The sequence below is a fragment of the Microtus pennsylvanicus genome, chromosome 1 (genome assembly GCF_037038515.1).
Source record: "Microtus pennsylvanicus isolate mMicPen1 chromosome 1, mMicPen1.hap1, whole genome shotgun sequence".
Lineage (NCBI taxonomy): Eukaryota > Metazoa > Chordata > Mammalia > Rodentia > Cricetidae > Microtus > Microtus pennsylvanicus.
Genome location: NC_134579.1, coordinates 45,380,751 through 45,393,466, shown reverse-complemented (window position 1 = coordinate 45,393,466; position 12,716 = coordinate 45,380,751). Strand labels below are relative to the sequence as shown.

The 12,716-nt window shown below is 35.8% G+C and overlaps 1 protein-coding gene across 16 annotated transcripts in view; it reads right to left on the bottom strand.

Annotated features, from left to right (window-relative positions):
* Positions 1–12,716, bottom strand: part of Zbtb20 (zinc finger and BTB domain containing 20) — a 766,528-nt gene that overhangs the window by 429,790 nt on the left and 324,022 nt on the right. For 7 of the 16 annotated variants that reach the window (XM_075962725.1, XM_075962896.1, XM_075962764.1 and 4 more), the window contains one exon: positions 4,748–4,821. The exons of the other annotated variants lie outside the window; for them this stretch is intronic. The gene's annotated coding sequence lies outside the window, so the exon portion shown is untranslated. The remainder of the gene's footprint in view (positions 1–4,747; positions 4,822–12,716) is intronic. 16 annotated transcript variants of the gene reach the window in all.

Sequence of the window (12,716 nt, the reverse complement as noted above, 5' to 3'; positions counted from 1 at the left end):
TCCCCTTTCACCTAAGACTGTGAAGGGATTATGGGAAGGACTTGGATCATCTATTAGGTGGCTTGGATGCAGTAATATGGCTAAAAATTAGGGTCACAAGCCCAGTTTTCCCACTTAAGCTAATAATTGTTTAATTAGATGGCTGTATAGTTAACTGTTATAAGAATTCTAGGCCTTATATTTTTGGTTGTGAGCCTAGCCTTTAACGGCTGAGCCATCCCTCCAGGCCTAATTTGAAGGCGTAAGTCACAAACAATGCCACCCCAATTTGGGATTATGATTAATAGGGTGATATTTATTTAAAGGGGAAAAACTTACAGATCACTGTCCCAGGCAACAGCCCTCTACGCGACCAGGAGTCTAGTCGCCAGCGGAGCAGGAAGTGAAGAGAGAGAGGAGAGGGAAGTGGCCGCTTTTTTAAAGGGAGAGAGACCACGCCCCAAGGGGCTGGTATCTCAGCGGCGATAGGTTGGAGGAGTGGGAGGACCTCCCGCAACACTAATTTTTATTTTAAAAATCCCTAAAGTTCTTTGCTGTTGTAGTATTCTCTAATGGCAATGTCTTCTGAGTTATGACAGATAGGCTTTCTTTTTTTTTGAGTATAATCTACTTTTCTATGGTTAATATTAACATTCTCTCTGTGCATAAACTGAAAAGGATGATATACAACATTCTGAAAATACATAAATATCTCTATTCTTGCTTATTGACTTCCTAGGATAATAATGCAACCTGTTTCTAAACTATCTGATTTGTTCTTCAAATTAGAAATTTAGCATAGTTGTAGAAAGTAACAATTTTCAAGGCTTTCATTGCTTCTAGGCCTCTTGTAATTGTTTAAGATAAAATATAACCATACTTAAAGATAAAGTTAAAGTTTATCAGTGAAAAATAGAGTCTAGGAGTGAAACTTATTGTTGGTATATATTCTTTATATATGTAAAGAACGGAAAAATAAGAAATGAATTAATCAGCAACAGCGCTTTAATAATTATTAACTAAACAGAAATGAACCTGACCTTGTCTCAGAAGGTTGTCAGAATTCTTCTTGAGTTTTGCATATAGAAAATGTGGCCTAAGATATTAGTCCTAAATTTTAGAGGTTCAAACTCTCTTCAAACTCAGAAAAAAAAAACACTTTAGTGAGTATTAAAATTAGATTTACTTCACCCATATTCTCCTTAAATAAACAGTTCTTTTCATGGAGACAATCTGTAATTTTGTTATTATCTGTGTACTAGATTAGTGTCTGATTCTTTAAGAACTTAGAAATTCACCTCAGACTTCAGAACTCATTTCTATATTCTTAACATCAAACATGGGTGACGAATGAATTAATGACTCCATTTTTTAGGAGATTTACCAAACAGACTTAAAACTCCTTAATTATACAATAAAGGTACTAATGACCCTAGTAACATGTTTGTTAGAAGGGTGTATATAATAAATGTTAATTATTATAAAGAAGCCAGAGAAGTTTGAAGAGAGCAGTTTGTTGATAAGCATATCTAGAACTCTATTCTGACATTCTCATGCCATAATCTCCTTTTTTCTGTATGCTAAAGCTTTCATGGGCACTTGTAAAAGCACATCTGTTTCATCTTGTTGGGACACAAAACTTAGGCCATTAACTTTTTGCACCCTTTTATTCGAACAACTTCAAGGCCAGGAGTAGAAGGCGTGGGTATGGTAAATGAAATTAAGAAACAAAAACATGGGTCTAGGAGCTGACTCTGGGTAAAATAAGTTCTGATGCTTCCCTCTTTGGATCGTTAAATTATAGAATTAATAAAAGCAGGGTGACATAAATTACCACAGTAATTAATTCATTTTAAATTACTTAAGTTTATTTCATTCCTACCACAAACTTTCTGTCAGAGGAATGGCACCTAACAACACAACCTTTGACACATGTATACTGCTGGCGATTTTGAATTCGATGTTTGGTATACAGGCTTCATTCTCAAGACTATGGGCCAGATTACTATGGAAATTTCTAGTGAACTATCTTCATCAATCACTAAAATGAATATTAAGTGAACCAATAAATTTTGTCTATAAAGACCACAGGGCACAACCAAGGGTTTAGTATCAAAATGTGTAGGGCTAACAAAAAAAGTTTTGATAATAGTTTCAGAGCTTTATTCCTTAATTTTAGGTTAATTGGTAAACAGTTAATAACTCTCAAAATTATCAAAAGGAGATCTGTCTCTCTGAAAGCATTGCTTACACGGCCTTCAGAGGAATGCTGGAAGCTCGGTATCCAGGTGTGGTCTTCTGTCTGGTCTACACGTTGAGGAATGATCTATCTTTGTCGTCAGTGTGGTTGCCATAGCCTAAGTGCACTACCTGGGCCTCAACTTACTAGTTTCAGGATGAGAGGTTTGACTTCCGTTCTTTTACATTCCTGCTGCTGTTATGTCTTAAGACAGTTTTTTTCCCTGTCATCAATTTTACCTCAGGTTTCCACCCTAAAAAATGTGGAATAATTTATAAGGAACATTGATAATCTTAAACGGTTTTCAATATGGTAGCACAATTGACTAGGCCTAAATTGTATCAATACAGGTTTCCCCCAGAGTTTAAATTTTATAAAAGCCTTAATTTGAATCACCGAGAGCCGACTGCACAAAAATGAAAAAAGAATTCCTTTCAGAAAAAAAATTCTTAAATAGAGTTAGGGAGAGGTGACTGGAAATGTTAGGTCAACCAGATCTGAGTTCTAAAGAATACTTTAATCTTACTGGGATTGTGATTTGGTTCTGATGTTTGCCTCAACGAAAAGATTTTCTCACAGCAACTTCTCAAGACCCTGTCCTCTGAAGCTAGCACAAACAGCAACGCTTGCTTTACTTCCCACAAATGTCTGCTGTACGTACAGTCAACGTGAGAGATGTGGCCAATATCCCCAACCGGGCAGATCAGAGTCAATTCTACTACACCAGAAATAACACAGGACTTAGAGAGAAAATTACTGAAGACTATTTCACAGACCAATAGGATACATATGAATGGATACTTCTTCTCTGGGCCAGGAAAAGAAGTGTAAATTAGCATGGTGATGAAAGAACAAGGGGCTGATGCCCCGCCTGACATGAATGGAAGCATGCTTTATGGCAAATTATTTATAATTGTTTTTCTACCTGCCAAAATCTTTACCTGATTCCTCTGTACAGGAAATATTCTCAAATCTCTGACTTTAAAAAAAAAAAAACTTGTATAATTGTGCTGCAAACAATAGTTTTTTTTGTTTTATTTTTGTTTTTTGGGGGAGGGGGGTTGTGTGTAGGTATGTATGTTTGTGTGTGTGTTTGTGTGTAAGTGTGTGTGTGTGTGTGTGTGTGTGTGTGTGTGTGTGTGTGTGTGTGTGATTATCAATTACTGTGATAAGTATTGGGAAAAAACCTGAACTAATCCTTACTTTTAGAGACCTTAGTATCTGTAGGCTTGAACTGTTAAAATTATGACAAAATTAGCAACTGTTATTTATTTAGTCTAGGTTGTCAACAAAACCAAGTTGCCAAAGTGCCCCCTGTGTCACTTCTCTCAAAAACAAAACACATAAACAAAAAAGAACTTAACAGAACTCAAACAAAAGATGCAGACATGCAAGCTTCTGGCTATCTGCAGTCAGTAATGACAGACTATAGTGAAGCAAAATGAAAATGGAGGAAGTAGGCATACTATCTGCGTGGGGACCCCATCTGCGGAAGCCGGGGTGCAATAAGGAGACCCCATACCCAGCACTACAACAGAAGAGATGGTGCACGCTGAGGAAGCAGGGGTGCAGTAAGGAGACCCCACACCCAGCACTGCAGTAGAAGAGATGGTGCTTTTAGACTTCGACAGAAAACATCAGACTGTAAAACTTAGCAAGGCATAATAAACCTGGATTTTATTGCTAAAATCTGTATTTTGATCTAAAATATGAAAAAGATCTTTCCTTTCAGTATTTCCCAACTCCGAATGCAGCATTAAAGTGATTTTCTTTCTCTCTTCCACCAACTATGAGCTTCTGTTTTCTTACCCTGGGCATCTGAATCTTTTATTTGCTCCAGTTCTATTCACTGCCTGTTTTTCAGACATTGAAATCCCAAATGTTAATTGTTCTTCCAAGTACATTGACAAAACAGCAGCTAAATAAGGGTAGAGCAGACTGTGGTAGACTCTGACATGCATTTATGGAACAATGGGGCTCCGAGAGACAGCCTTGGAGCTCACGGGAAGACATAAGATGTGCTATTTTGACTGCTTCATAGCAGAATGGGGAACACACGCACACAAGGGAATTATGCATTTTTACTTAGGTTTGCCCAAAAATCTTCAAGGCTATAGAATCTTGTGATGTCATCATGAACTTTTCATTTCCATTGACACAAAGACTAAAAATTTCTAGCGACATCACTAAAGAAAACGAAATCTACTTTGATTCAAAAGAATTCTTTTACCTCTAAGAGTGTGGTATAAAAATGCACAAAGCTCTCCAAAGAGGGTGTGTTTCACTGTGCTGCACAGTGGGCGACACCCTCCCTAATGAAATTCAAAAGAAAGGTTTCATAATTTCGAGTGAATAAAAGACACCCAGAAACACTGAGCTCAATAACTTTTTTTTTAAAGGAAATCATTTAAGGATAGATTTCTTCAGGGACATTCAGATTTTCCCTCTTGTTGGTTACTATGATAGGTTTTGTCCCTTTGTGGGTTGGTCACAGAAGCACTGAGGAAGGGACGGGAAGCGTCTACTCACAGGGACACAGTGCTTCTCAATCTTTTGTTTTTAAGGTGCAGTGATTTCAGTCTCAGAATGTAACTTCAGGCAGTCTGAAAAGAAACAGGTTAAAATCTCTTTCAGTTATAATTGGTATTTCAGATTTAATTAAAAATTAAACTTTCATAATGTTTCCCCATCCAAAGCAATGCATTACCAGTCAAGCGGAGCTTTTTTATTCCTGTTAAGGGGGAAAAAGAAAGAAAGAGAGAGAGGGAAAAAAAAACCTGTTTCCCAGAGTAGTTTCTTAATGAAAATAATAGAATCTAAAGAGGAAACAAAGGTAATTCTGAAAAAAAAAAAACCCTCCCTCCATACTGAGGACTTCATAGTGGTATGGCTAGAAACTTTCAAAGTGAATTCAGTTACAATTTAAGTAATTTAAAGAAAAACATCCTAGAGAAAAATTTCACAATCCAAAGAGTATAGAAAATATTAAGTCCATAAGAAAAAATCTATGAATCTGAATATCCATGATGAAGAAAAACTATGACTGCAATAAACTGGGAAAAATACTAATCTATGGTTACAAATGACTGACCTATGGGGGAGGGGCTGGAAACTAGAGGTAAACAAGCATGGTTAGCTATACAAAATGCAAAATGGTCACAATTATATTATGGGATGTTTGTGTGCCCCACTTCATGTCATACTGCACTTCCTATTCCATATCATCATCAGTGTGAGACAGGAAAATCATAAGGATTTGAATGAGACATCCTGGTTTAACTCTCTGGTTCCATGTATCGTCAAATTAAGAGTCCAGGCATTCAGCTCTCCAACTGTATCCCACAAGTTTGGGCTTAAAACACTTTGTTTATTTTTCAATCTTTTCTTCAAATACAAACAATAGTAATAAAAGAATCACAACATTCTACATTAAGTCATTTCTATTTTTAGTTTCAAATAAATAACACATTAGTGTTTAGAAAAAGATACTTTTAAATACAAAATGGAGCTAGTATAATTATCTTCCTTATTTTACTTTAAAACAGCATTTTTAATATATATTTGTTGTACTGATTGTGTTGGTTTTATGTCTGACCCTCACATAATACAAAGTAATATTTTAATATTTCCACATATGAGATCATAATCATAAATCACCCCTGAAATTGCACCTATTATGAGAAAATGCATCTGGTTCTCACTTGCAAATCCTGTTTTCCTTTGAAATATATGGAATAATAACTTAGGCAGTGTGTCTATTTGATGAACATACATTTTAAATGAAAACTTGCCCATATTTCATATTAAATCCAGCCATGAATGGGATTATATTTTTGAAAAAAAAATACTGACTGACTTTCTAAACTTTCCCTCTGCTTCTCAAATGCCTGAATTAGCCTAAAAATGCACCAGTGTAAAGACAGAAATTATGGAGGCGTCACCAGGGACAACTGAATGAGAGGAGGGGAGAGCACATATATCCTTATAAGGCAGCCAAACATTCATGAAAGACACTGACAAAAATAACTGTGCTCAAAAATTATATGGAATAACAATAACCCCTGATAAATGATTCAGAAAGATAAAATGTGTCCATTTGTAGATAAATCTGAATTGCAACTGGTATTGTTCTCACCAACAACATGTGGTCAGTGAAACTGAAACACTGTCTGGCTCAAAAGGTGAGAGAAAGCAGACTGAATACACACATAGAAAGTATTAGCTGACAACTATCAGTTCAGTTCAGTCAGACTGAATACACACATAGAAAGTATTAGCTGACAACTATCAGTTCAGTTCAGTCAGACTGAATACACACATAGAAAGTATTAGCTGACAACTATCAGTTCAGTTCAGTCAGACTGAATACACACATAGAAAGTATTAGCTGACAACCATCAGTTCAGTTCAGTACACACATAGAAAGTATTAGCTGACAACTATCAGTTCAGTTCAGTCAGACTGAATACACACATAGAAAGTATTAGCTGGCAACCATCAGTTCAGTTCAGTACACACATAGAAAGTATTAGCTGACAACCATCAGTTCAGTTCAGTCAGACTGAATACACACATAGAAAGTATTAGCTGACAACCATCAGTTCAGTTCAGTACACACATAGAAAGTATTAGCTGACAACTATCAGTTCAGTTCAGTCAGACTGAATACACACATAGAAAGTATTAACTGACAACTATCAGTTCAGTTCAGTCAGACTGAATACACACATAGAAAGTATTAGCTGACAACTATCAGTTCAGTTCAGTCAGACTGAATACACACATAGAAAGTATTAGCTGACAACTATCAGTTCAGTTCAGTCAGACTGAATACACACATAGAAAGTATTAACTGACAACTATCAGTTCAGTTCAGTCAGACTGAATACACACATAGAAAGTATTAGCTGACAACCATCAGTTCAGTTCAGTCAGACTGAATACACACATAGAAAGTATTAGCTGACAACCATCAGTTCAGTTCAGTCAGACTGAATACACACACAGAAAGTATTAGCTGACAACTATCAGTTCAGTTCAGTCAGATTTCCTTTTCCTCAAACCAGCAAATGTGCAGTAAACACAACTATTCAAAATCTTAAAGTTCATCATGAACAGTCAGCATTAAGTCATCCACACACCCCTCCCTGTGCTGTGACTTGCTTTCTTCTCCATTTCTGCTGGCTTCTCCCTCTCTGTCTGTCTCTGTCTCTCTCCCTCTCTCTGGTAAGGGTAATGAAGCTCAAAAATAACATCTTGTATCCTGTTGAGAGAAACTTGGTCACAACTATCCTTCCAGATGACAAACTCATTCTTAAATGTCTGTTTCTCTATCCAAAGAAAACAGAACAATTGAGAAAATAGACACAGCCTCACTTACAGTACCAACACCACCACTTTTAATTCCTGGGCTGTATTCATCAAAAGGAGGACTGAGGTTTATTTACATTATTCCTAACCTCAAATAGGACCACAAATAAGCTTAATAACAGGACCATTCTGTGGCACTCAGGCAAACGGCTGGGCAAAACAGATGGATCTTGCTTTGCGCCAGAACTCAAAAAATACAGTCGCCAACTCACTGTTGGCGACTACGTATTTTGGCCCAAAGATGGACCTGGAAATGGGACCAGTTGTCTTCGATATGAACACTGCTCCTCTTCATTGCACTTGAAAAAGCCATTAACTCTGTCACTGAGCCGCCCACTGCACAATGTTAGGTAGAAACTGCTTGAAGGCAGGTCATTAAGGAAAGTGAAATAACTTTGAGGGCGCTGAGACTGAGGGGCAGAAAATCAGGACAGGGTCTTATCACGGCCCTCCTCTCTGCTTTACGGCTTCCAACTCTCATGTTCACAACTGCACACTGAATGCACCTTGAAAACTGATCTATGATTCATGTCCTCACTAAGAAAAATTTTGTATCAGTTTCTAATTTTCTTTCTTTCTTTCTTTCTTTCTTTCTTTCTTTCTTTCTTTCTTTCTTTCTTTCTTTCTTGTTTGTTTTTGAGACAGGGTTTTGCTGTAGTTTTAGAGCCTCTCATGGTCTACTAGCTCCGTAGACCAGGCTTTCCTTGAACTCACAGAGATATGTCTGTCTCTGCCTTCCAAGTGCTGGGATTAAAAGCATGCACCACCACCACCAGCAGGTTTCTAAAATCTTTTTAAAAATTAATCTGAGACAGTAGATTAACAATAGTGGTAAATGTTCTAGTCAGAACAAAACTACAAGGATTTCTAGATCATAGTCAATATTCAATGATACACTGACATCACCATAAATTACAAAGCCTGGAGAAGGAGTCTCTCTGCACACAGCTCTGAACTTTGCACTAGATTCTGTATGGACTCCAGAGCAGCAGTACATGTGGTATTTCACAGTGTCCCATGCTACAAGTCACAAGGCCACCAAGAAAGCACTGAGTCAAACAACAATGACACAGTGGCAAAGTGCTTAGATCCTTGGAGCACTGAGTAGGAACAAGAGTGGCTTCTGACCACACTCTACTTCATTTTAAAATCTTCACACAGAAAGGAACTGAGATAGCAGCGTATCAGTGGACCACAGAGCTCCAAGGAAAGAACAAGAAGCACTGCAGTTTAGGAGTCTGTTAACTCAAGCACTTCTCCTAATGTTCTCCCAAGTATTCAGCCCTGATTTTATCTTGATCAGGGTATTTCTGCACATTCAGTAAGTCTTTTTATGGCTTATTAATTGATGCACTCTTAAAAGACAAGACGTAACTGTGGTCAACAAAGAAAGCAAATAGTGAAATCTGTTTTTCAATTGAATTTGATTTAAAATATTTATTACGGAAACTTTCACACATGTGGAAGGGTAAAATGTATGGTGAGTGAGTTCCACTGACTCTCTTTCCCAGTTTTGCTTCCACCAGATCATTTAAAAGACAATCCCAGATAACACAGCACTCAACCATAGAGACTTTAGTATGGGTCACTAAAATATAACTTTCAATAAACATAGTTGGCTTTTTTCACACCTGAAATGACTTTTAATGTTAGTAAATGTTCTGTTACTGTCAAATAATATGTTATCAATTCTTTTTATATGTTGAATATATATATGTTACCAGTATCTTTTTTCTGTTATAAGAGTCCCATTCAGAATGACAAACTGCATGCCTGTGCCCTTGGTTTCTTTGGTCTGTGACAACGTTTTGTGTTTTTCATTACTTTCACAGTTTTGAACAAGATAAAATACTTTGTGTTCTGTTACTAAACTTGAATCTGTCTAATATTTTCTTATAAATAAATTTATAAGAATTATGAGTTCCAGAGATGCATACAAAAAGATGTATTATTACAGTTTTGGGCAGTAAATGATGTCAATATGGCACATCACTGAGGATATTGACTTTGGCTACTTGGTAATGTGGTATCAGACATCTTATAGTCTTAATAAGCAAACTTCTATTTTAGCACTATATGGTAGAAAACTTAAAGAAAATATGTCTGAGTCTCATGTCCCATGGCTGTAACAGAAAACTCTGAGAAAAAAGGAACAACTTAAGAGAGACAAGGTTTGTTTGGCTTACAATTCCAGGTTACATTCTACTATCAACAGGGAAGTCAAAAGGAGCAACAACTTGAAATAGCTAATCACAGCACATCCCCATACAAGAAGAACAAATCCATAGATGCATGCCAGAACTAAGCTCCCTTGCTCCAATGCATTCACTCTGGGGCCCAGCCGAGAAAATGGTGTAGTCCAAGTTCATAGTAAATCTTACAAATTCAATGAACCCAATTCAGAAATCCCTCACATTAATGCCCACAACTAATCTAGGAAATTCCTCATTGAGACTAACTTCCAAGTAATCATACATTGTGTCAAGAAGACAATAAATGTATTCATCCTTACTATCAACGGTTTTGAGTAAATTCAGAGTCACACAATGAGAAGCACAATGCAGTTTGACAAAATTCTTGTCACAATCCAAATTGCCTTCATATATTTCTCTGATGAATGAAATTTGTATAGTGCACCCCATTTTTAAAATATGTAAGGCAGCTCCCATATTTTGGCTACTATGAATAATACCGCCATGAGCATTTGCTTTATGAAAGTCCCTGTGTAGATGTATATTTTCATTTCTTTTTGGAAAGCACTTAGAAGTGGAATTGTTGGGTCTTAAGACTTGGTTTATTTTTAATTAAGAAATTTCCAGCATTTTTTAAAAGGATTATTCAATTCTGCACTGACACCATCTATGTGGGAGGGTTCCATTTCTCCAAATCCTCATGAATACTTATTACTACCTTTAAAAAAACAGAACTATAACTACTATAGAAATATGAAGTGGCATCTTATGATTTAAGTTTACTTTTCCCTAGGGTTAATCATGTTGAGCATCTTTTCCTGTGTTTACAGCAATTCCTATTTCCTCTTTCATGAAATATTTATTCAAAATATTCACAGTTTAAATTGGATTCTGTATAATACTATGAAATATTATTTTATGAAAATAGTTTATGATTTATAAATAACATTTACAATTATGATAGATTGATGATCTGTTCAAAATCTTGTAGCAATTTTCTTAACTGTGGCTTATCATTTCATTTCTATCATGAAGTTCAAAAGTTCTTAATTGTGTTGAAGTTCATGTTATTGATTCATTCTTTTTTGTAGGCATATTTCTATTGAAAATTTCATACATGCATATGATGTTTATCAAATTTACTCTCCATTCCCTCCCTTCCAATTTCTCTCCTATTCCCTCCAACTTCATGTTCTCTCTTTCTTTGTATGAACCCACTCAGTCTAATTAATACTGGTTGTATATGCAAGGGTGTTGGACTGCTTACTAGAACATGGGGTAGCTTCTCAGGGACAGCATCTTAGAAGAAAACTTAACCTCCTTCAGCAGCCTCTATCAATGGATTCTCAGACAGGGATGAAAATCGTGGCTGGGATTTTGTCTGGCTACATCTTATTCAGGTTGTGTATGCAGTCATGACCTTTCTGAGTTCCTGTGTGCAATAGTCCAACATGTTCAATAAACAGTTTCACTGTACATGTACACTGTTTCTGACTCTTATAATCTGTCCGCCCTCTATTCTTAGAAAAACCCTGAATCTGGGGAGGAAAAGGTGTGATACATTGACCAGGTATTATTCTCTGGATTAGTCACCATCTACTGCAAAAAGAAACTTTAAAATTACAGCTGAGAGATGCTTTAATATGAATATAAAGATAGAAACTTATGGGACAATTTAATACTACATTCAATTAGGAAAATAAAATATTGGACCCCCCCCAAGGATATATGACCTGTTGAGTCATGGATTTTTGCCTAGTTAACAATATCAAGAATGGATTCAATCTTTTGGAGTGAGTATTAAATCCAATAAGACAGTGATTGACTACTTCCATACCATTTGTGCCACTATTGCAGCAGTGGGCCTATCTTGCCAGTCCAATCATTACTGGGATTTATGTATTTTAAAAATCAAGGTTTTGGCTTTTTGCTTTTGCCTAAAACAAAGGCATGAAGATTTTCAGCCAAAATATCTTCTTGAAATTTTATAATTCCAGCTCTTGAATTTAGGTACTGATGCACTTGAGCTAATGTTTATGACTGTGAGACATACATAAAAATATAAGTAGTCATGTAGTCTTTGCAGCATACTTAGCATTGCCAAACTGCATTGGTACCTTTGAAAAGAGCCAAATGAACGAACTAAGATTAAATTTTCTAGACTCTCAATGTCACCCCATTGTTCTACATTCCAGTATTATACTTCTCCTTACTATAGTTTGAATAGTAAGTTTTAAGATAACATAGTGCATATAATCTAATTTAGTTTTCTTTTTAATAAGGAATATAACTATTGTGTCATTTTCAACTGTTAGAATTAGTTTAACAGTTTTTGAAAAAAATACTATTTTTGATGCCATTGCAAATGGAATCTTTATAATTTCATTGTTGATGGTACGCAAAAAGAAAATTGATTTCTAGAGTCAACTTGCATCTAGTTAATTTACCAAACTCCTAATTAGTTCATACATTGTTTATGCACATTACTTAATCCTCTATATACAAGATTACATTATCTACAAATAAAAATCTTTTTATGCTTCAGTTTTCTACTGATTTCCATCCCTTGGGTCTTCGATTTCCTTCCATTTCCCTTTTCTCTTTTCCTTCCCTTTCTCATATTTCTGAACTTAAGTTATATTAACTTGTATTATATTATTAAATACAATAGTTCAAACCTGACAACCTTGTCTCTTTCCCAAACTTAGCAGCAAGATTTCATCTTTAAATTTATAATATAGATTTTTCATAGATGCCTTTATGAGGTTCAGAAGTCACCTCTATTACAAGTTTGTTAAGATTTCTGTCACAGATAGTGGGTTTTAAATTTTTTTCTATGTATCTATTAAGATGGTCAATTCTGACCATGGCCCTCTACATATACGTTACAATTCTGTAACTTGGTCTTTGTATGAAACTCATAAATGTGAGAGTGG